The sequence below is a fragment of the Pongo abelii genome, chromosome 9 (genome assembly GCF_028885655.2).
Source record: "Pongo abelii isolate AG06213 chromosome 9, NHGRI_mPonAbe1-v2.0_pri, whole genome shotgun sequence".
Taxonomy (NCBI): domain Eukaryota; kingdom Metazoa; phylum Chordata; class Mammalia; order Primates; family Hominidae; genus Pongo; species Pongo abelii.
In genome coordinates, this window is record NC_071994.2 from 116,633,282 (window position 1) to 116,657,352 (window position 24,071).

At 47.4% G+C, this 24,071-nt stretch overlaps 1 protein-coding gene across 1 annotated transcript in view; it reads right to left on the bottom strand.

Moving 5' to 3' along the window:
- DRD2 (dopamine receptor D2) overlaps positions 1-16,770 on the bottom strand; it is a 68,406-nt gene extending 51,636 nt beyond the window's left edge. Inside the window, exon 1 of the mRNA XM_024255360.2 lies at positions 16,448-16,770. The gene's annotated coding sequence lies outside the window, so the exon portion shown is untranslated. The remainder of the gene's footprint in view (positions 1-16,447) is intronic.
- Positions 16,771-24,071: the final 7,301 nt, after the last annotated feature.

Genomic DNA, 24,071 nt, shown 5'->3' on the forward strand with positions numbered 1-24,071 from the left:
CAAACAAGCTTTGATTATTGTGTGTGTGTGCATGTGTGTGTGTGTGTACACATTTGCATATGAATTAGGATTTATTGAATGCCCACTATTTTGGCACTGTGGACTATACTTCTATATTTAAAAGCAGTCTCCAACTTACCCAAGTTCTAAAATTTTGGAATATATTCATTCCTTTATTTGTACATCCTCTTTACAAGTGTTCAGGGTCTACTATGCACTAAAGACCAAGGGCAAGATCTTATGTGAGGTCGTTATCGACCTCACATGCTGGGGCCAGCGATGGGGCTGGGGGAAATAAGAGGCAAGCCATCACACACGTTGTGATATATATCATAATGAAAGTGAAGAAGATAAACCTAGCATATGTAGAAAATACGATCTGGGGCAGCGTGGAAATATTGTATCAGACAGATCTAGGCTCAAATACCAGCTTCAGTTCTCACCACCTGTGTGGCCTTGATTAACACTTTCCTTTCTATCTCTGAGTCTCCGTTTCCTTATCTGTAAAGTGGGAGTATTAATTTCTATCTTTTATGGCTGCCACAAAGATTAAAGCTGATGCATAGAAGGAAGATAATATAGTCAGTATTTGAAAGTGGTAGATATTATTCCCTTGGATAAATTGAATGTACTGTGGGCAAGAAAGCATCTGCTTGAAAAACGAACACCTTAATAGAGTATGTGTTTTAAAGCAAGGTTTGTCACTCCAAATGCAGCTCTGGATGGACAAAGGCGGAAAAGTGCAGGTGTTGTTGGTTATAGTCTGTAAGGGACTTCATCCAATCCAATACCATCATTTTAGAATAAAAAATCAGAGGACAAGAAAAGTTAACTATACCTAAGCCACCAATTAGATGACAGAACTGAGACTAGAACCTAAGACTCCTAATTCTGGAGACCTCCATAAAGACCCATCTGAGTCCATTTTCCTTAGAAAGAAAGCCGATCAGTGAGAACTAAAAAAGGTGGATCTCTTGGAGGCAGAGAATAGTAGTAGTTACCAGAGGCTGGGAAGGGGAGGGGCAGATGGAGAGAGGTTGGTTAATAGATACAAAAATTCAGTTAGATAGACAGAATAAGATCTACCAATAATAGTATAGTACAGTGACTAATTAGCAATAACATACTGTATCATTAAAAATAGATAGAAGAGAAGATTGGAATATTCTCAACATAAAGGAAAGATAAATGTTTGAGGTGACAGATATCCCAGTTTCCCTCATTTGTTCATTACACAGTGCATGCACGTATCAAACTGTCACATGTACCTCCAAAATATGTACAACTATTATGTGTGGACTGCTAATCAGCAAATTAGCAGATTGCCAAATCTTCAAAGAAACTGGGCAGTGGGCCCCAAGGAATAGTGCTATGGGTCTGGGAAGAAATCTACGGGATTCCAGCTCTACTTTGCATTTCTTTGCTTTTTGTGGCCATTCTATTACATTTTCCTGGATCTCTGTGTCTGGCAGACAGAAACTCAGTGGCTATGATTAGAGGCACTATCAAATTGACTGTCTTCAGACAAGCTGCTCATTTCAATCATTATTCCCGTTCCCCCAGTGGGGCTGCTCCAGGGTCAAAGCTGCCAGTGGACCCTGCCCTCTCCTGGCTAGCATTGGTGCCCTGCCCTCCCCAGTCACCCCCAGCCCCAGCAGCACTTGTGAGCTGCCACAGGCTGATGGAACAGGGACTGGGCAGGACAGGGAGGGAGGACGTGGGGATATTCAGGTGGGCAGACTTTCCTGAGCCACAGAGAATCTGGGTTCTGCCCCAAGCTGGACTGGCTGTGATCTTGACCTAGGGAGACACCCGAGCTGCCAGCCTCCAAAAGCTTCCTGGGGTCAGAGGCTCCACCTGTTGCTTAAGAGCTCCCTGGCTTCTTTTCTAGACAGAAGAATGTTCAGAGGCACTGCCTGGGGGCCCTCTGCCCTGGCCCCTCCTTGCTGCCAGGCTTTGGGGCAGGCACCCTCCCTGGCCTGTGGGAGCTTGGCTGCTCAGAGGCACATAGACACTGCTGGCCACATGTGCCCCTGTCCCTGCCCTTTGCTCCTCTCCTCCTACCAGGATTATGGACTCCTGTGGTTGTGACGTTACCGTGGAGACAGGGTGTGGGGAGATGCTGCAGAGGGCAGGGAGCTGCCCAGGGATGAAGACGAGACGAAAGCCAGAGAAGCTGGGAGGCTCCAGCATCCTGTGCGCTTGGGGAGGTAGTGCAGGCCCCATGCCAAGTTCCAGGTGGAGCCTCCAAGGCCTCAAGTCCCAAAGCTGGCCTGAGAACAGCTCCTTGGAAATCCCCTGTACCTCCTTCTCTGATACCTTCCCTCACCTATCACAGCGAAGGAGTTAACTTTTTTCTCCAGACTTACTCAAGTCATTCAACAAGTAATTACTAAGCTATGGACCGGGTCATCAGAGACATCCAGATTGGAAAGCCCAAGAGGGCAGGCTCTGAAGGCTCAGCCCTGCTGGGAGATACTACAGACAGCACCAAATGTTGCCACCTGTGTGCTAAGACAGGCCTGTTGGAAGATGAATCTGCAAGGCCACAGGATCCTCATTTACAGGGGCCCAGAACACCTTGCTAGCACCATCAGCATCCCCTATGTCCTTACAGACTGGCCAGCTGGGCAAACTTAATGATGGGGCTCCCGGTTTCAGAGAGTGAGTCCCACTAGTTTTGTCTAAGAGGTCCTTGATCTTCTTCTCTATGGAGAGTACAGGTCTCAGGCCTCCCATCCACCACCCCCAGCAAAGCTGAACTCAGTGGCAGGAGTCAGGAAGCCCTCCTTACCCCTGCCTCCACCCCACACATCAGGGAGCAGCAGTAAAATGACTTCTGGAAACACACCCTGGGCACAGTCAAGCCCTGCCCAGATGCAGGGGTTGTTACTATTATTACTATAACCTGGTGGAGATCAGGGATCCCCCAAGGCAGACTGGAGTATATGAGAGAAGAACATTGCTTTGTGTGAGGCATGGTGAGAGTTAAAGACTTGGATTTTAGTCCTGACTCTGCCCCCAAGAGATCCTGGGTAATTCACTTGGCCTACCGGAGTTCAGTGTGCTCATCTGTGAAATTAGAGCATTAGTCTGAGATCCTGGTGTATAGGAGGCATTTAATAAATGCTTGTAGAATGAACACTGAGTAAACAACTTCAAATCCCTGAGTTCCTTATGACTATATAAAGCACTTAATATGCACACCCAGGTGCCCTCACAGGGAGCAATTCCTGAGTTTCTTATGACTATAAAAGGCATTTAACATACACGCCCAATCACCACCCTCACTGGGCCTGTGCCCAAGTGCCTCAGGAATCCAGGTTCCCATGGGCCTTCCCTTGCTGGAACATTCCAGGGACCCCCTTCCTTCCCCTCTCTTCCTCCATACTCCCTTTACTTTCCCGCCTTACCAACCATTGTGCCAGCAGGTCAGTGAATCCTTCTTAATCCTGAACTCTCAGTTGTACTAATTGCTTTCTTTCTTGTCCTCATTTGCCTTCTAACTCAGGAGATGAGGCTTCAATGAGATAAGTGGGCAGCTATTCCCAAACAGGTGACTAGGAAGGAAAACAGTCCTACTCTGGAGGAAACAAAAGATGTCTATAAGGAAAAGGAGCCACCAAGGCAGGAAGCTCCTTTACAGGAGTAAAGAGTGTTCCCCTTCGACCCCCAGGCCCCCAACACCCACCAATTCATGTCCACCCGGAAGCTCAGAAGGTGACCTCATTTGGAAGTGGTCTTTGCAGACATTATTAGTTAAGGATAAGATAGGTTCATTCTGGATTACAGTGGACCCTAAATCAATGCCTGCTGTACCCTTATAAGAAGCAGAGAGGAGACAGAGAGCCATGGGGGAGAGACAATCACGTGAAGACAGAGGCAGAGATTAGGGTGATGCTGCCACATGCCAAGGAGCACCAGGAGCCATGGGGAGCTGGAAGAGACAAGAAAGGATCATCCCCTGGAGGCTTTAGAGGAAGCATGGCCATGCAGGAACAGGTATCATGCTCCATGCAGGAGCAGTGTTTAAGGCATGTGGCTGTGAGCTCTACAGAGGTTCTCCCATCTTCCCTTTCCCTCTGGAGACCTTCTGGATGCCCTGGGTCTCAGGGAGCCCACATAGGTGGGCAGCCAATCTGCTCTACATGCTTCTGAGCAAATCTCAGCCTGCTCTGCAAGAGGAAAATATTCATTCATTCACTCCTTCATCTATGCAACAAGTATTTATTGGCATCCTACTACTTCCCACGCATGTGCTAGATGGAGCACCCAGAAACTCCCCCTTCTCCTGCCCCCTCCTTGCTGCCCAGTTCCTAAGATCTGACTGATGATGTAGGAGTAATCAGTGGACCTTAGGTCGTTATTATTATTAAAGACAATAGCACAGCATTCAAGGAGCATACGCATGTCACGTGATACACTGAGCACCAACTTGCCTAATCTGCTTCCCTGTGAGAAAACAGGAATGTTGGTGGTGCTGTAGCCCCATCACATAAAGTGAACCCCTCAAAATACTTAAGTACAAGCCTGGTCCTACTTTTACATTTCACTTATCTCTATTTCCTAGGCAGCTATATTATTCAGTATAGCTGAATAATAAAGCTCACCAAATCAGCAATTTTGAACCCAGAAATGAGAAGAAAGGACAAGAGTATGATTTTTGGAGCTGGTTAAATTGGAGAAACTTTTAATGTGACTACCTGCAGCCACAGTGTGGTGCGCATCATCTGTGGCCATTGGGCACGGGGTTTGGCGTGGTAGAAAGTGGGCCGTGTCAGGGACGGGTCCCAGATCTGGGACTGGTCTGCTTCTAAGCAGCCATGAGACCCTGAACATGTTACTTCCCTCTCCAAGTACAATTTTCTCATTCATGTGTAGAGTTAGTGTAGGTCCCTTTCTTTACAACCTTGACACTCTGGAATGTCTCGTCTAAATCACTTGCTGGAGGAGCATTCCAGCCTGCCTTAATAATGTGGAGGACTTCAGGGATGAGCAGAGGACAGTGCGTGCTGCTGTCTTATTATGGTGTGCGTGCATGTTTGCGGGAGGTGGGGCTCAATGACAGTCCCACTTTTTGCAGTGCAGTGGGCAGGCACCTGGAGCTAGAGAGGTAAGGACTCCATTCCAGCCTTTGAGGAATTTGCCATCTAGGGAAGGAAACAGACCAGTAAATAAGCAATGACAACATAACTCAATACTGTATGCTAGAGAAATACAAAAGAGAGGCCCTTGGCCCAGGCAGGTGAAAGAGTGTAGGAAGGAAAATCGGGGAGGCCTCCCTGGAAGAGGTGATACCTGGGTTCTGTTTTAAAAGCTGAGTAGACGTTAACCTTATAGGTTAAGAGCTGGAGCATTCTGGCAGAGAAAACAACACAACATGTTAGAAGGTTACAGGTGGCACACTGGGTGAAGAGGAACAACGGATGTCCACAGATCCATTTTCTTTCCTATTCCCTGTAACTTCCACCTATTTCAACTCTCTCATCCACATCTTTATACCCACTTGCCACCCTGTCTTCACCTTTCTTCTCTTTTTCTTCCATTCTCTGTAGCTATGGAGAGGAATGGGTTCCATGAGCCACGGAGGGAGCAGAAGAGAAAAGCAGGATGAGAAGACCTACACTGGAGGTGTGTACTGCAGTGTGTACTGCATGGCGGCAGCAGCCCCTCCCCTCCCAGCCTCAACTGAGGGCACCACTTCCGCTGCGGCCCTTCCAGGGGAATGCTCAGCCCCACATCCCTGTGCCTTATTACCACCTCCCCTACCCTCTCATAAAGACTCTGTTCCGTTCAGGTGCCCACCAACCATTTATGCCCACTCTGTCTCTCTTTGTCACAGCCATCCATACATTCCTGGTCACTTCCCCTCCCTCACTGTCTTTGGCACTAGTTCACTGTCTTCCACTCCAGCCCAAGTTGTGCCATGAACTCAGGTGAAATCAGCTTCCAACAGCTTGGCCTCTTGATGTCTGGCCTCCTACTCCCCAAGCACACCCTTCATGTTAGTCACCTGCTCCTATGATTGCATTCTGAGCACTGACATCGCCAGGGGTGTTCCTCTCTGAGGTTAGAAATTTAGTTACTCCACTGTGTGACCACAATTGCCTCTGCAACCCAGTTCAAGCGCTCAGTGATTCTAAGTATACCAGTTCTCTGATTTCATCAACACCATCAGTCCACCGATTCTATCAGCCTATCTTCCCTTCCCTTTCAATCCAGCTTAGGTTTCTGGCCCAATATGCATACACTTTTACCGATATCCTTAATTCCCTTGCTTCATTGTTCTTAAATCATCCTTGGCTTCTCTCTTCCCCTCATCCTCCATAGCCCATCAATCACTGAGTTCTGGCGAATTTAAGATACCTTTTCAGGTCTTTTAACTATTCCTACCTCCACTGCCCCTCCCTAGTGCAGGCTGCCAGCATTGCTGTCCTGAACAACTGCAAACTCTCCTAGGTACTCTGCCTCCAGTCTCGAATCTTCTATAATCAGTTTTTTTTGTTTTTTTTTTTGAGACAGAGTCTCACTATGTTGCCTAGGCTGGAGTGCAGTGGCCTGATCTCACTGCACCATCTGCTTCCTGGGTTCAAGTAATTCCCGTGCCTCAGCCACCCCAGTAGCTGGGATTACAGGTGTGAGCCACCACATCTGGCTAAGTTTTGTAGTAGAGATGAGCTTTTGCCATGTTGGCCAGGCTAGTCTCAAACTCCTGGCCTCAAGTGATCTGCCTGACTTGGCCTCCCAAAATGCTGGGATTACAGGCGTGAGCCACCATGCCTGGCCAGTTTTTTGTTGTTTGTTTGTTTGTTTGTTTTACTGCAAATTGAATCACTGGAGTTTGTTCCTGTGCTTAAAACCCAATCCTTCAAGATGGCTTCTTTTTTCCCTCAGGATGGAATCCAGTCTCCTTCATAAGACTTCAAGGTTCATAGTCTGGCCCCTGCCTATGCCTTTGGCCTTACCTTGTACCATCTTCACTTCAAATTCCATTCTTTAGCCACTGAGTTTCTTCAAAACTCCATGTCTAACCTGAGCCAGGTGTGGAGGAAAAACCCTGGGCAGAAGTGAGTTCTAGTCCAGCTCTCCTACTTCCCTGCTGTGTAAAAATTGGTTCTTCCAAGTACAGCACTCTATGCCAATTCATACCTGGTCTAATGTCTTCATCTGCAATGGTGTCCTTCTTCCCTCCAGAAGAGAGAATATAAAATTTGGAGCACAGGTTGGGAAGGGTTCTGTGGACATTTCTCTGCCCTCTGATAATTACGGTAAGGATAATGACAGCGAATGTTCGCTGAGAGCTTACCATGCATCAGGTACTGAGACAAGCACTTTATGTGCATGACTCATTTCCTTTGCACAAAACCTAATCAGGTAAGTATATGGTCATCCTGTTTTATGAAGGGATAAACAACTGCATCTCAAAGGGGTGATAGTAACTTGGTAGAGGTCACATAGCTCATGACTGATAGAACAAAGATCTGATCCTGCGTTAGCCTGGCTTCTGAGTGCTCTGAACCACTTTGTTAAACTAAATAACTAGAGGGACAGGGGATGCATAGCCCACTTCTTAAAAGTGCCTGTGGAAAGATAGGTTCAAACTGTTGCTGCTTTTGGAGGGTCTTGGGTAGAATCATGCTTATCTGTACCTTTTAAAGTAAGGACTAGTCCAATTCCCCAAACTCTAAACATATAAATCACCAAAGCACTAACGGCATCCCTCAATAACAGCTCTTTTCTGTCTTCAGGTCCCCAGGCTGACCGGAACAAACACACCTGTGTATTTTCCTCAACAGGCTGTTTCCTCAACAGCCCTCCCAATACCTTTTTCTCCATGTGTGTGTCTGATTGAAGTAGGTTCCAACCATTCAATATTCCCCAACTTCCATGCCCTGTGACAACTGTGAAAAATTCCCGTCCAACGTATAATGTCATCACGGCTGAGGGTTGCCAGATAGTGCAGGTTAAGGATGAAAGACAGAAGGCATGAAGTATGTTGCTGACCTATGAGATACCTCTAGTGGGGGATGCCTCAGACACTGCCACTCTTGTTGAGCTGCAAGTAAAGTAGAGGGAGAGTGTCGCTATGGGGAAGTAAGCTGTCTCTCACCTACCCATCACTTATCCACTCACCCACTCTCACTCAACAATTTAAGTAACTACCAAGTGCCTAGAACCATTTTAGGTTATAATAGATTTTAGAGAAGCATGAGACAAATTCTGTGCTTCAAGGAGCTCACGGTCTGATGGAGAAGACAAGAAATGCACAATTGAGAGATTAGCATTAAGCATTAAGTTGGCTCCTCACAGAAGACAGGCCACAAGGGAGATTTTGTCTTGTGACTCTAGAGTGATCCCAGACCTTCAATTATACATATTACTAAAGAAAAATAGTGTGTGGAAACATGGATCCACCGTGGTGCGGGGGCAGGCGGTGGGAGGCGGTTCTGACATCCTCTGCCTGGGACCCTGGAAGTTAGTTTCTGCTTGTCAACACACATCTTTTATTCACTCTGCCATAAACGAGTGAAAGAGTTGAAAGGGCTGAGTCCACAAAAGGATGAACCAAGGAAGATGACCCAGGAACGGAATACCTACAGTGCCTTCTGAAATCTTCTACCATAGCTAAACGGTGAGCATTTGTAGCTGGCCAGAAATAGATGCACATCAATTACAAGAGAGTCTTCCTGAAGAAGGGATTCATAGACCAAGAAAAAGGCCAACAAGAGGGATTATCTTTATGGATTGGGGAATCTCAGGACCAGAAGCTATTGTGTTCCATCCTCCTTTCCCAGGCAGGACCACACTTCACCTAAAAACATGATAGCGTTTGCTCCTGCCATGAATGACTCCAGAAGCTGCAGAACACATATTTCTGCCAGCTTTGGGGGTCTGCTCATGTGAAGTTCTCTGGCCCTCTCAATCTGGGAAAAGAAAAAAAAGTCACCTTGTCCTTGTACACCAGTACATTCTCCTTATTTTTTGTTTTTAATAAAAAGTGGCCTGTGCCAGAGTGCAACATACCATGTGACACTGCCATTCAGGGAGGCTCCAACCATGAGGTAGCAGACAGAGAGCCCAGGAAACCAGGAAGAAAAATTAGGCCATGAAAAGCCATCACCAGGATAACTTCTGCCTCTTCCTAGCTCATGTGGGGTAAGATGGAAATGAATTCAGCTGTACCTAAATCAGAGGGATGACAAGCAATTCAAACCCCTATCTCGCTCAAAATGAGCAAGAGCTGCTGACAGGTGAAAGCCAGAGAATTTTGGTGCAGATAAGTGGAGAGTGTAAGAAAGAAGTATATCCTTGAATTTTGTGAACGTTTTAGAAACATGATTTCAGAAATGTAAAATCAGGTGCTGAATTACTGCAAAAGGACAACAGCTCAAAGTGTTGTTTCTTGCTTAAGCATCTTAATAATAACAATAACAATCATTACAGTTAACATTTAAAGAGTACTCACTTTTCCCAGGGACTCTTTCAAATGTCTTGTCTCTATTACCTTAATTAATTACTGTGACCCAATTAGGTTGGTATTAACATCCACTTACAGGTGAGAACCCCCAGGTGATAGAGGTTAATTAACTTGCTCATGGTAACATAGCTAGTAAGTGTTAGAGTCAGGATTCAAATCCTGGAAGTCTAATTCCAGAGCCCACAGGTTTAACTGCCATATGGTATTGTTTTTAAAGGGTTTAAATAGGTGACTAAATATTGATATATGTCATTCATAAAACTCATGGTGAGGCTCAACAACAGAGGAGTCTTCTCACTTATTATGAGGTGAACACGATTATTACAGTCCCTTATTCGTGCCTGAAATAACTGATGAGCAGGTTAAGCGCCCTGCCCAGGGACATCCAGGCCTCGCCTGCCTCTGTCTATCAGAAAAGCATTGATCAGGTTTTTTTTGTTTTTTGTTTGTTTGTTTGTTTGTTTTTTGAGACAGAGTCTCGCTCTGTCACCCAGGTTGGAGTGCAGTGGCACGATACTGGCTCACTGCAACCTCCACCTCCCAGGTTCAAGCAATTCTCCTGCCTCAGCCTCCTGAGTAGCTGAGACCACAGGTGCATGCTGCCAGACCCTAATTTTTTTGTGTGTTTTAGTAGAGATGGGGTTTCACTGTGTTGCCCAGGCTGGTCACGAACTCCTGAGCTCAGGCAATCTGCCCACCTCAGCCTCCCAAAGGGATGGGATTACAGGCGTGAGCCACTGCGTCTGGCTAATCAGCTCATTTTTTAAAGGCAGCTCTCATGAGTCACTCCTGTGTCTGTGCAGGATCCCAGACCATCCCGCCCTCACCTTTCTGTAAAATGTGGAAGCTTAGTCTTGAAGATATAACAAGTTTTCCTTCTATGGTAATAAGAAAGCAACCCCAAAGACCTAATTGTTGGCAGAAGTCTGGCTTTCATCCTTTGGACAGTTCAGTTAACCTCAAAGAGATGTGGGACAGAAGGTAATGTCATCACAGTTTCAGAGGAGCTTGACAAATCATCCGTCCAAAGCTCCTCCCAGCTCCTCCCAGCTCCTCCCCCAGGTTGGAAGGCTTAGTTGACCCTGCCTCCCTCCTGCTCCTGCCACCCTCCCTCCTGCTCCCACTGCTTGCTGAGGTTTATGCCCAGTGCATTTCATCCAGAGGGACCCAGATCCAGGTACAGAACACTTCCTCGCTGGTTCTCAAATTTAAGAATCCCAAGGAGTTATTTCATTCATCCTTCTCCATCTGCTGTCTGCCTCTTCACTTTCCTGGTATCACACGCAAAGATTACTGCCCTTTTGTTCACTAAAAAATTATCTTCTTATCCCTATTCTCCTCCTTTTCTTGTTCTTTATGCCACTTACATATCAGAGAGGGCTATTGCTTTAGCCTTAAACAGTCTGGTTTTGAATCTTTGTCTCACACATGAAATGTGTGACCTTGTGCAAGCCACTTACCTTTCTAAGCCCATGCTTCTTCCTCTGCAAAATGGAATAATAAGGGTTACTCCGAGGCAGGAGGATCGTTTCAAGCCAGGAGTTCAAGACCAGACAGGACAACAAAGCAAGGCCCTATATCTACAAAAAATTCCTTAAAAAATTAGTTGGGCATGCTGGCATGCACCTGTACTCCCAGCTGCTCAGGTGGCTGAAGCAGGAGGATCACTTGAGCCCAGGATTTCAAGGCTGCTGTGAGCTATGATTGCACCACTGCACTCCAGCCTGGGTGACAGAGCAAGACCTCTCTCTAAAAATGAAAATAATAAAAAATAAATAAACAAAAAATGTAAAAAACAAGGGTTCCTATTTCACAGAGTTGTTGCAGGATTGGGAGTTTAAATGAGGAACCTATGTCAAGTGCTGAGCACAGTGCCCTGAACAGAGTAAGTGCACAATAAATGCTGGCTGTTATGATGATGAGGCCAGCAAAGGAGGGTCTGGTGAACAGGACTACTTCTCATTCTAGGGAAGCCTGGTACTAAGTCACTTTCCCAGATCAAGAGTTCCCGGGAGTTGCTAGTGATGGCGCTGCCTGGGGTAGCAGGTAGGAGAGGAGGCAATGATGTAGCATGTAACAAAAATAATTTCATTTCTAATGTCTTTCTCCTGCTGGGCCACTTAGAACCCAAACAATAACAACAAGGAGGGGGTGGAAACGAGAAGGGCAGGCACGTTCTGAAGGAGACCAATAACAAATGAACAGGCCCCAGGACTCCCTTTGGCTCCCAGACATCTGCAGGGGATTATCTTTGGGGCCACAGCTGCAGTTCTGTGCTGAGCGACAGCTTCCTGGAAGGCAGGACTGCCCAGGCTAACTGCAGGCCTGTTGATGGGGCTCCTGGGAGCCAGGTCTGCCTGACTTCCCTTACCGCCCTCTGTCTGGAAGCAAGCTGACATCACCTAGAGGGCTGCAGGGGAAACCAGAGGTTTTCCCTCCTTCCCCTCCCTGTCCCTTCAGAAAGCAAGGAATTCCCTCATCTCCTCCTGGAAAAAGTAAAAATCCTTACAGGTGACATAAGATTATGACAAAATTGCCCAAACTACACTAAGCTGATACCTATATTCAATGCATATTTAACATCAGCCTCTTTCAGGGCCTCCTAAGAGTCTACTTCTCCTCTGCTCTCACCTCTGTACACTGCCCTATACTCTCCCAAATGCCCCTAGCACCTTCCAGGCCTCTGAGTTCAAAGCACTGCAGCAGCACAGTTTCTTCTATCCAGGGGAAGAGGGAGGCCTCAGACCCCAGTGTGTCATCTCTGACTCCTCTCTATACACTGGAGCCACCAGGGTCCTTGACCCCTCTGCAGTGAAACACTCTCATGTATCCTAAGGAGAGAAGAGGCTGTGCCTTCCAAGGGCATCCCAGCTGCCAAGGGTGTTGATTTAACCCATTTACCAGATAAAGGTGAAATGAAAAAGAAAAGAAAAACCTGCAATTCTGAGGGCAAATTTCTCTCCTTTCTCTGGACCCAAATCAAAGCAAACCAAGTGACCGAGTCTTATAGTTTTATTACTCTCCATCCCCATGTGCTGACACTATAATCAAGCTATTTTCCAGGCCTGTGCATTTAGATAATATGATTCTATTGTTAAAAAATAAGAAAGTTTTGCATCCATTTAAGTATAGAGGAAAGAAATCTTCAATTACATTGGTCATGGGAACAGGTGAGAGGCAAAAGTATATTAATATTAGATTCCAACACCATTAGGTCATTTAAAAGGCCAGAGATAACATTAGTCTACTGCTCAAATTGGTAAATAAGCAATTTGTGCATCCTTAGTGGCTCCATGATATATTCTGGAGAGCAGAAGGGCTTATACCTAATCCCAAGGTCCTTCCAAGGCCACAAAATGCCTTACTGGAGGTGAGAGGAAGGAAAATGGTGCTGGGGTTCAGCTAAGTAAGAGGCTACCTACAAGGGAGGGTGCCTGCTGAGAAGTTGAATCAACCTGTGTCCTTTCTGCTGCCCATGGTTTCCAAGTGTTTCCTATATGCAGGATGCTCCTCTGCTAAGCAGAGTACCTGGTAGGATGGAGAAGCTTCGGTTGCTAAGTCCAGTCCTGGTGTCCAGAAACTGGAAAATTTACTGGAAAAAGTTCTATTTAGGAGAACTTTAATAAAAGAAGAAAGACCATTGTATTTCTGGACTAAGGAAACAGCTTCCCTCTTTGGAGTCAGGGGCATCTGGCATGACCTCTGAGGAGCCCAAGAAGATAATCTAAGAATCTAAAGTCTCATAAACTATATCCCAGGAAAATGCAAATGACTGGGCTGCTGTTCTAAGCTATTTTCAAGACCTCAACTCTTAGGTAACTGTAACCTGCTGATACATAACTTGATTCTGGGAGATATTGCAAATATAGCTTAGGGTTCTGGCATTATAAAACCTCAACTTGACTCTTCTCTCTTCCTAGGTGTTGAAGCACCTTCACTGCTGGAGATTCACAGGTATTAAGCCACAAAGGAGGGAGAAGTGGTGGATGCCAACACAGGATTGGCTCAAGGAAGTCTCATCATATCTGTATCTCCTGGGCGATGTGCTCATATGTGTGCATGCACGTGTATGCAAACACACACAAACACACACACATACACACAGTGCTATCTTCACAGCCACACTTTTTTGTTAACAGTAAAATGTAACTTTTACTTGCAGGGGAGACGGAAATCATTCTCTCCAGGCAGAGTCCCCATGTCTTTCCCCTTATACTTGTTTATTCAGAGAATGGTGACCCCAGACCAGTCCGACTTCAGCAAGACAATCTCAGGAGTATGTGAAGCCATATTTCTAATGACCCTAAGTTCCCATTTGTTTCCCATAGTATCAAAGAAAGAACAGAAGGGTTTCTCTCAATTTCAGATTCTCCTATATCATTCTCAAGATAATTGCATTTTCTAGACAGAAATAATCCACCCTTGTAGGTGAAGGCACAAGACTAACCAGCCCACAAGCATTGTTACTAGCCTTTTTACCCCTACAAGCCTCCTTGCTTATGGAACACAAGAACCAAATCAATACAGTCAATATGTCACTTCCAGCAGGGCATGAGATGCTACTAGCCTTTGGGAGCATGACGTGCTACTAGGCTGAACTAATCACTCCTTGGCATTTCAGGAGCACTTAGGTTAACAGATCACAGCACATGCATAATGAAAGACAATAACTCACCCAGAGGGGAGGGCAGGAGGGAAACACTGAGTTGACCCCCATAGAGGGTTAGTTAGCATTTACATAAGTCAACCTGAAGCCATATTGGTGATTCCTTAAAAGGGCCAAAAATTTTAGAAAGAAGAAAAGCCCAGGAAGATCCTGGGGGAGAGGAGATTGGATTGCATCCTTAATTTCAGCAAAGATCTAATCAGGGGGATGGTCTTTCTACCAAGAGTCTCACACTTGAAGAATTTAACAGGTATAACAGCAGGAGACAAAGGGTGAGATTAAATACCTTAATTTTATAAATTTCAAATGTATGAAATTTAGGAATATTTAAGATATCAGCAAATGGTTGCCAAGGTATATGATTCTTTTAACTCTCAAAAATGCATTTTTATATCTTCAAGGGATTTTCTCAGATAGAATACCTGCTACCAATTTTATGTAAAATAAACTTGCTTTCCATTTTCAAAATAAAATAAATATATACAGACCCTCTAAGGAGTCTCAACTTTTTGGGAGGTAATTTGCTAATTCAGTGTATATATGAATCACTCAGAAACATTGTTAAAATATAAATTTCCTGGGCCTCAGCTTGAGATTCTCGTTCACCAGTTTTTCAAGGAAGAAGCAAAAATATGCATTTTTAACCAGCTTCTCAGGGAATTCATTAAAAAGAAAAAAAACCCTTAGAGAAATGCTGCCCGGACTTCTACAACAAATGAGAATCTCTCCATTTTCTAGGCAGCTCAGGCTGTGCAGGGCAGGTAGAAGGAACTCAATGATCTTTAAGAGCGGGGACTACCCTGGCCCTCATTTGGCTCTAGGTCTAATCCTCCCAAATCACTTCCTTGTCAGATGTTTGCATTCAGAGATGGCATCAAAACCCCCTGCAACAAATAATCCAGGAATTTTGAACACTAAGGAGCGAAGTCCAAGGCAGGGGCTGAAACCCAGGAAACCAGCTTGCTGATTTTCTTGAAACTGGTCACGCTGACCACAGTCTCTCTATCTGGCCACCCTCATCAAACAGCTGCACGGGGGAAAGATGATAAGTATGATTTCTTTTTCAAGTGGCCCTAATGCTGCAGGATGAATCAGAGATAAGCATGCATATTTGCATTTGAAGCAGGGTGGGAGTGGGGAGAATCGGTGAACATCTAGCTCCCTAAGGAGGAGTAAGGATTAGCCTAAAAGGTTTGTAGCCTGGTCAAAATCCAGAAAGGCTTGGATCTGCAGAAGGATCTGGAGTGGGACCCACAAAGTGCCTTGCACCTCACTCCCTCACTCCCTCACCCAACCTCAAGAGCCACCGAAAAAAAAGTAGTGGGGTGCCAGGTGGGGCAACAGTGACTTGCTCAGACAGCTTCCTTGTGGCTGAGAGCAAGCGCCTGTCCCCACGGAGCTGCAGTGCTGTGACTTGTGTCCATGGTGAAGCCTGTTATGTAGACGCACACGCACCCTCTTACCTCTGCTCTTCAAGAGGAAGCGCTCAAGGGCTGCCCACCTCAGACAGGGATAGGGATGCGCTCTGTCTGGTGCTTAGAGGTGTCTCTTGTCTCCGCATACCACCCTAGAGGGGCTCTCGGTCCATCAGAGAGCGGGGCCGAAAGCCGGGCGGTCACCCTCCGCTACTGCCGCCACCGTCGCCTGCACTCTCGGGTCGAAACGGGTCTGGCACCCAAGCCTCCCTCCCCGACTAGGTGTCAACCCGAGAGAAGGCGAAGGAGAACGAAAGTTCAGGACCAAGGACAGCGGCAACCCTGGGAGCGGGAGAATCCAGCCAGAATCTCCCCCATCCTTAGCTTCTGCCTTAGAAACTGAAAAGGGTCAGGTCGCACCAACACAGAGTTGCCAAAAACAGCCCTTCTTCCTCTGGAAGAAGTCGGAAACTCTGGCCGCGAGCCCCGGGTCTCGCGCTTGGGTGCTGGGGGAAGTGCCCTCCCGAGAATGTGGGGAGCGGCCGCCCTCCCGCCCTCCGATGCCGCGGCTCCGCCGTGCTGCCCTGGGCGCCCCGCGGGGAGGCTGCCCCAGCTGCGCCCGCTCGTGCTCGGGGAGAGGATTCCCTTCTAAGTAGCGAGGAGGCTACTGAGAAGGAGGGAGAGGGGATAGCAGCCGCGGGCTCCAGACGCCCTCCGCCCCCGCTCGACGGGGAGCCCATGCAGAGCCGGACCCCAGGCGGGCGCTCCCGAGCAGGCGGCCGGGAGTGGCCGCACAAACTTCTGGTCCTGGCCGCGCTGCCCTTGGATGTCCCTCCTCCTCTCCCCGTGACCCTGAGTCGCCCGCCGCTCCGTCCGGCCGGTGCTTACCTTCAAGCCATAGGGCGCCCCGGGGCAGAGACGGCGCCGGCTGCTTGAGGCTTCCAGCTCCCGCCGCATCCACGCGCGGCCGCCCCTCCGGCAGCCGTCCGGGGCCGCCACTCTCCTCGGCGGGTCCCTGGCTCCCGGCCCCGCCGCGCCGTTCAGAGCCCCGGCGGGCAGCCGCTCGGCCGGCTCTGGCCCGCGGGGAGCAGTGGACGGGCCGCGGCGGGGCGGGGCGGGGCGGGGCCGGGCGCGGGGCGGGCGGGCAGGAGGGTGCGCGGGGACGGCGCGGAGGCGGCGCGGTGCGCGCGGGAGGCTGCCGGTTCGGCACTGAAGCTGGACAGCTCCGCGGCGCCAGAGCGCGGGGAGCGCGGGAGGGAGGTGCCCCGGTCCCCGCCCCTGAGACAGGCCCCGCCCCCGCCCCCCACCAAAGGAGCTGTGCCTCCTCGGCGATCCCCGGCCTGGAGCGGGTAGGAGGGGTTGGAGGATTCCACCATCCCTTGTTTTGAGGCGGGAACGCAACCCTCGACCGCCCACTGCGCTTCCACCCACAACCAGAGTAATAAGCTGTGATTGCAGGCTGGGTCCTCACCGTCTGCTCGCCAGTCTTCTCCTTTGAGGACTCAGAAGCCAAGGGTTGCGGGAGGCACCACCCATCCAGCAAGTCAGGCAAGGAGAGGAGGTGTTGGAAGAGGTCCGCATCCGTTTTCTGACTTCAGGTCTTGGAATCTATGTAGTCAGTTCTATTGCTGGACTCATCCAAAGGAAAAAGCCTGTTTGGAGTTGACCTGAGATGGAAATGCAAAAGGAGGCCTCAGGGGTTCCAGCTCACCCTTAACTCCAGACTGAGGTGTGTGAGGCAGGGAGTGGGGAGAGGGAGAAAGAGATAGAGTGGTGAAGTGTGTTCCGCTGCTACCCTGCCCACTGTCATTTGGGCTGCAGAGGAACCTCGTTCTTCTCCCCTTTTCTTCCTCTCTCCTTTTCTTTCTTTCTTTCTTTCTTTTTCTTTCTTTCTTTCTTTCTTTCTTTCTCTTTCTTTCTCTCTTTCTTTCTTTTCTTTCTTCCTTCCTTCCTTTTTCTTTCTCTTTCTTTCTTCTGCAGCAATTAGTTACCAACTGTCCTCAGTTTGCCAGACTCTATGTCAGATTCAGAAGTCACAGACAGAAAGAAAACCAGGCCCCTGATCCCGCACCCTGGCAATCCAGAGAGGAGACCCCCAGGGAAATAACTGAGGCTTAAACAGGCGCTGTGAAGCACAAAAAAGCGAGACTTCACAGGAACCGGGCATTGATGGAGCAACACCAGTTCCCAAGGGGAGAAGGTGGCACAACACTCCAAGGAGAGGGAACAGCAGGGGCAGAGGACTGACTCTGCAGAACAGGGAGTCGGCCCTGCATGGCTGGAGTCCAGCCACCCTGGACCACAAGGATTAGTTTCATCTCAGCATTTCCTCCAATGACACACACAATTATAGAAAGTGAGGGCTGGAAAGGACCTTAACATTCATCTAATTCCTCCTCACCTCAGAAGGGAGAACTGAGTCCCAGAGAGATGGAGTGTCCTTGCAAATCCCACAAAGTCCAGCACTGAACCGTCCGCCTCTCCAGAGGCACAAAACAGCACCTCTCTCAAACGCAGCCATCTCTGGAGGCACGGGGGCAGAGGAAGCTGTGGGCTCCCCACCTCACCCCGCCATGACTCTTCCCTGCTCCTGCCCCTGGATCTTGCTGATCTGGACTGGCCTCCATTTGCCTGCAGGTTCTATAGGGAGATATTACATCAATAGAAGTCCTAGAATGTTGCCATACTTGCCTTTAAGGGATCAGACATTACAGATATGGTTGACATCCCAGTGTTTCCCTCTTATACCCTTGGACCATTCTTTCCTAGGTTTAATCCACATAAGGAGATATTTGGTACCTCCCAACTCAGCACCTCTACACAGGTTCAGGGATGGGTCAGACTAGCCAGAGCACCTGGATTGGTGTCCCGCCTTGGTCACCTACCTGTTGTGTGGGCTTGCCTAAATTGTCTGATCTCGCGAAGCCTCAGTTTCTCCATTTTTAAGTGGGGACTAAAAATAATGATCTCTCTGAGCTTTACTGAGAAAAATAGATGAGGACATGTTAGGCAATGGTAATATGGGCCATCCTTGGCTGCTCTGGGGTGGGGAGGGGAGCCTTGCTCATCAGGAGGCAGAAGCAGGAAGAAGATGAGCTCCATAAGGTGCACCCACCCAAGGACACTGTAGCTCTGCGCTGCCTTTTTTACCCCAGTCTTACATGGCTGAGTGGATTTCATGCTGGCTGTGAGTGAGACGGATGGATCTTTTAGTTTTCAATTAGCAAACGCCTCACTCTTTAAACAAGCGGCACAGCAAACAGATGCACTATGTGATTGATGACAGGGAACATCTGCGGCCAAGCACCGGCTGTACCAGAGGCTCCCAGCTTCCTGGGCTAGCAGGGCCCTCTGGAGGTCATTTGGTGCCTCCCCCTGCCTCTAGGCAGGAGTGCGCCCAGTCCAAGTGGGCGGGGTGGGGGCAGGGTGTCCCTTTGCCTTATAGCTTTCCTGAAAAAGGATCTACAACAGCCTCTTTGAATTCTTTACCTCCTTGGAGTCAGGAAGTTCCACCTGATGTACCTCCTAAATCTTTCATTTATTTCTACCCTTTTCATTGTTGAAAATTGTAAGGAAATGAGTAGTAGTGGGTATTAGGGGTTGTCTTAGTCCATGTGGAGTGCTATTAATATAACAAAGTACCATAAACTGTGTGGCTTACAAACAGAATTTATTTCTCACAGTTCTGGAGGCTGGGAAGTCCAATATTAAGGTGCTGGCAGAGTTGGTGTCTGGTGAGAGCCAGCTTTCTGTTTCATAGATGGCACTTTCTTACTGTGTTCACACATGGTGGAAGGGGTGGATGAGTGCTCTTGGGCCTCTTTTACAAGGGGACTCATCCATCCTATTTATGAGGGCTCTGTCTTCTTCTGTCCTCATGACCTCATCACTGCCCAAAGGCCTCACTTTCCCTTTTTTTTTTTTTTTTTTTTAACAGAGTTTTGCTCTTGTTGCCTAGGCTGGAGTGCAATGGTGCTATCTTGGCTCACCACAACCTCCGCCTCCCAGGTTCAAGTGATTCTTCTGCCTCAGCCTCCCGAGCAGCTGAGATTACAAGTATGCGCCACCACACTCAGCTAATTTTGTATTTTCAGTAGAGATGGGGTTTCTCCATTTTGCTCAGGCTGGTCTCAAACTCCTGACCTCAGGTGATCCGCCTGCCTTGGCCTCTCACAGTGCTGGGATTACAGGCTCACTTTCTAATTTTATAATCCTGGGGCTTAGGATTTCAACATATGAATTGGGGGGAGCAAAGACATTCAGGCAGGGCTAGGAAATGGGTTAGGGACAGATGGGGGTTTTGTTGGCCCATTGTAACGAGGAAACAAAGGAGAAAGCCAACAGAGAATAAGGCAGAGCTAGAACTTCCTCCCAAGCTCCAAGAACTGCTTGCTGCAGCTTAGAAAGAGGGGGGTCCTTTGCTGATCTCCTTCAAACTCTGATGTACCCCCAGAGAGAACAGACTGTCACAGTCCACTTCTAAAAATCATCTCACAGAAAACAAGGGAAATGCTCTCATCTGAAAGGTGGGGAAGGCAGAGCGGGGTCATGTCAGTAGCAACACTGGAGTCACACAGAAGTTTGTTCCCATCTAAACTCCACAACCTTGGGAAATTCTGAATGGCTCTGGGGCTCAGTTTCCTGGATTGTGAAATGGGGATGGAGAGCCACATTGCAGTGCTATCATGAAGAATAAGTGGGAATGACAGCCCACACATACTGATGTTCCATGTGTCTTCCCCCCTTACAGAAAACTTCAACTGGAGAAGTGACACAGGAAATACAGACATCTTCTATATGGTGTTACAGTTCTCCATTTCTTAACCCACTTTGTAGATAAAAACTGAGCCCGCATTTCCAAGCTCTTGGAATTTCTCTTTTCTCATCCTCTTCTTTTGTCTTAGTTCTTGTGCCATTTGCAAATGACTTGGGGAGCAGTAGAACAGCAATCTATCTGGGTCAAAGGAAGGATGGGGCAAAAAAGCAATCATCTTTTTTGTACTTTATTACATCCCTTAAATGCAGAAAACCTTAGAGAGATGTGGAATTCTTGGATATTGTTGTTATTGAGGGATCTACAGCCCCATGTAGGATAATCTAGGGCAGGGACTGAAGGTAGTGGAGATGGTAGACCCCAGAGAAGGGTGGGCAAGGGGAGAATCTTCTGAGAAGGACAGAAGTTCAGGGCACTGTCCAACCAAGGCAGGAGAGCAGAGAGTTACCTGAGGGTTTTGACATCTGCGTGTGTAATCACCCTTGGAGAATGATTTCCTCACTGGTAGACTCTAATGGGCCTTTCCACCTCAGTGTGAAAAGGACATTTGTTCTTTGCTGCCTCGTATTTTGAAAGAGTAAAGAGAATACAGGAGTGACTCACTTTAAGAATTTCTATTACACAGTTCTTCAGAGTTACAGAACAGATAACTCAGAGCGCAATTATTCATATTAGAAATTTAATTGCTTGATGGGAAGAGGTCATAAAAATATACACCTCATTTGCACTCCTATGTTCATAGCAGCATTATGCACAATAGCCAAAAGGTGGAAACAAGCCATGTGTCCATCAATATGGATAAACAAGATGTGGTATTTACATGCAAAGGAATATTATTAGGTCTTAACAAAGGAGAGAAATTCTCACACCTGCTACCACATAGAATCTCGAAGACATTGTGCCAAGTGAAATAAGCCAGTTACAAAAGGACATATACTGTACGATGCCACTTATATGAGGTACCTAGAGTCAATCTACAGAGACAGAGAGTGAATTGGTAGTGGCCAGAGGCTGGAGGCAGGGACAAATGGGAACATATTTGATGGGTATGGGGTTTTGGTATGAAAACATGAAGAAAGTTCTAAAGTGGAGTGGTGGTGATGCTTACACAACAATATGAATGTACTTAATGCTACTGAACTATGCACTTAAAATGTGCTGTGGCTCATGCCTGTAATCCCGGTACTTTGGGAGGCTGAGGCTGGCTCTAAAGCGGAGTGGTAGAGATGCTTACACAACATGAATGCACTTAATGCTACTGAACTATGCACTTAAAATGCGCAGTGGCTCATACTTGTAATCCCAGTACTTTGGAAGGCCGAGGTGGGTGGATCACCTGAGGTCAGGAGTTCGAGACCAGCCTGGCCAACATGGTGAAACCCCATCTCTACTAAAAATAAACAAATTAGCCGGGCATGGTGGTGGGCTCCTGTAATCCCAGCTACTTGGGAGGCTGAGGCAGGAGGATCACTTGAACCAGGAGGTGGAGGTTGCAGTGAGCCAAGACCATGCCATTGCACTTCAGCCTGGGCAACAAGAGTGAAATTCTGTCACAAAAAGAAAAAAAAAAATCTTGTGTTTCAGTGGTTACTGCAGTTGACAATCTATGTGAAAACAAAGTAAAACATCTTGTAAACTACCAAGTAAATAGGTGGGAAAGTGACTGAAGTTAGAAAACAATCTACATATAACTTCTGAAGTTGTATTTAGGTAAGTGCAATCTACTGCCTTGAAGTTCTTCAGTCTTTTCCATAGATGACAAAGCACTTTCTCGTCTGTGATCTTATTTACCTTCCAATAGCCTTGTGATGGCAAGAATGTTGTTAATTTGGGGAGAGCACTGGGAAGATTATGAGGATGAGAGCAGGCAATGAAACTAGGATGTTAGATTTCAGATAGTCTGCAAATGCAAGGACCATTCAACAATTTGGTTTCTGAATGGAGTTGTGCAGTTCAAAGAAAGCTCTCAATGGAGAAGAAAAACTCAGTCTCAGCTCCTTCTTTATTGAGGGTGAGTGAATAAGGAGCAAAGGCATTTTTAGTCTATAACCAGCCGCACTTGGGGTTCTTCTGCTCACACCTACCCTCTGCCTGTGTTTCTCATCTCTGAGGACCACACCATCCAACTGTTCATACCCCTCTTCCTCCAACACAATCAGGGTAGCAGTCGGGAACACGGATGTGAGAAACAAACAATTCTGACAGTTTAAGCAGAAAAGAAATTCGTGGAAAATATTGTAGTAGCTCACAGAATCATAGAGATCAGACAACCAGACTTGTAAAACAGGCAGGGACAATAAAGCTAGCTACTGTTAGGCTTTCAACCAAAATCAAGCTGGAGCAGCAGTCCAGTGAGAACTCAGCTATCATAGCTAAATACAGGGCACCAGATGGCATCTCCACCTTGGCTGGTACCAGACACTGGCATCCCCCTGGCACCCTGTTATGCTGTTCCTGGAAAACTGAAAGTTGTGGCTACTGGTACTACCTCTAGGATTGATTCTCCAGGGTCCTTGCTTCTCTGAGTCACTGGCTCCTCAGTCAAAATCTGAGGCAGCTGCCACTCATTGGTTGAGCAGTGCTATGAGCTGCACATTTCAGTGGGGTGAGGGCTCTGCCTGCCACCAAGACCCACACGGGGATTCTACAGTATAGGAAGAGGACAGAGGTTGTGCAGCGAAACAACAATTCACCATATCCTGGATCCAAAGGAAAAAATAAAGCCGAGCTCTGCTTATTCTACTTTGTGAATGCTACACAGATCCACCCACTCACTCCACCCCCACTGCCACCACTCCAATCCAGTCATCATCTTGTCCCATGCAGATGATTATGAAGCCTTCTGCTGCTGTCCTTACTCCAGCCCGTGTTCCACACTGCAAAACAGTGCTGCCTCTTAAACATAAATCTGATGATGTCATCCTACTTACTCCCCTTCAAAGTCTTTCCTGTTGCCTTTGAGATAAATTCTAATCATGCTAACACCACATCCATCCTTGCCTCTTTCCAGCCTGATTGCTGGTACTTGCCCCTCCCAGTGAGTGAATCAATGAATGAATCAATGAGGTTTGGAAAGGGTGGCAGGGATGACCTACTCCAGAGTTTCCCATATGTCAATCTTTGGATTGGATTTAATAGAAATCCCTGGGAAACTAAAAGAAAAATACAGATATGGAGGCCCAATGCCAGAACCGTTACATTATAATTTAGGGGGCCGGGGTTAGCCTTCTGTATTTCTAAAAAGCCAACCAGTGATACTGAACACCAGGTAGCAGGGGAAGCACTGAAATAATCCCTACCCATCATTTTGCATATGTGGGAGGTGAAGCCCAGAGAGGTTAAATACTTGATGCACATGAATCAAGTTTGGTGTTGTAATGAAGCAAAACTTCGAGCAAAGTTAATCTGACACATTTAGTGTTATACATAATCATTATTGTGCTACATGGTAATTAGGCATAAATAGTGGGTAAGCTATTCAGAGGGAGGACTATTATTACAGTTATAGAAACCAAGTATTTGTGGGGGTCATACCACGGGGGAAGGAAAGGAGCCATTGAGAAAAGTTGGGGTGTTGCTCTGAGACCCCATAGAGCCCCCCAGGTCTGTCACCTGCACCTGGTCAGAGCTGATGACAGGTGGGTCTGCCCACAAAGCTGGAGAGTCAGGTGGGAGCTGGGTTGCTAGGAGATGGTTCAAGGCAAGCTCTCAGTCAAGATGGGGGAAAGACAAGACAGC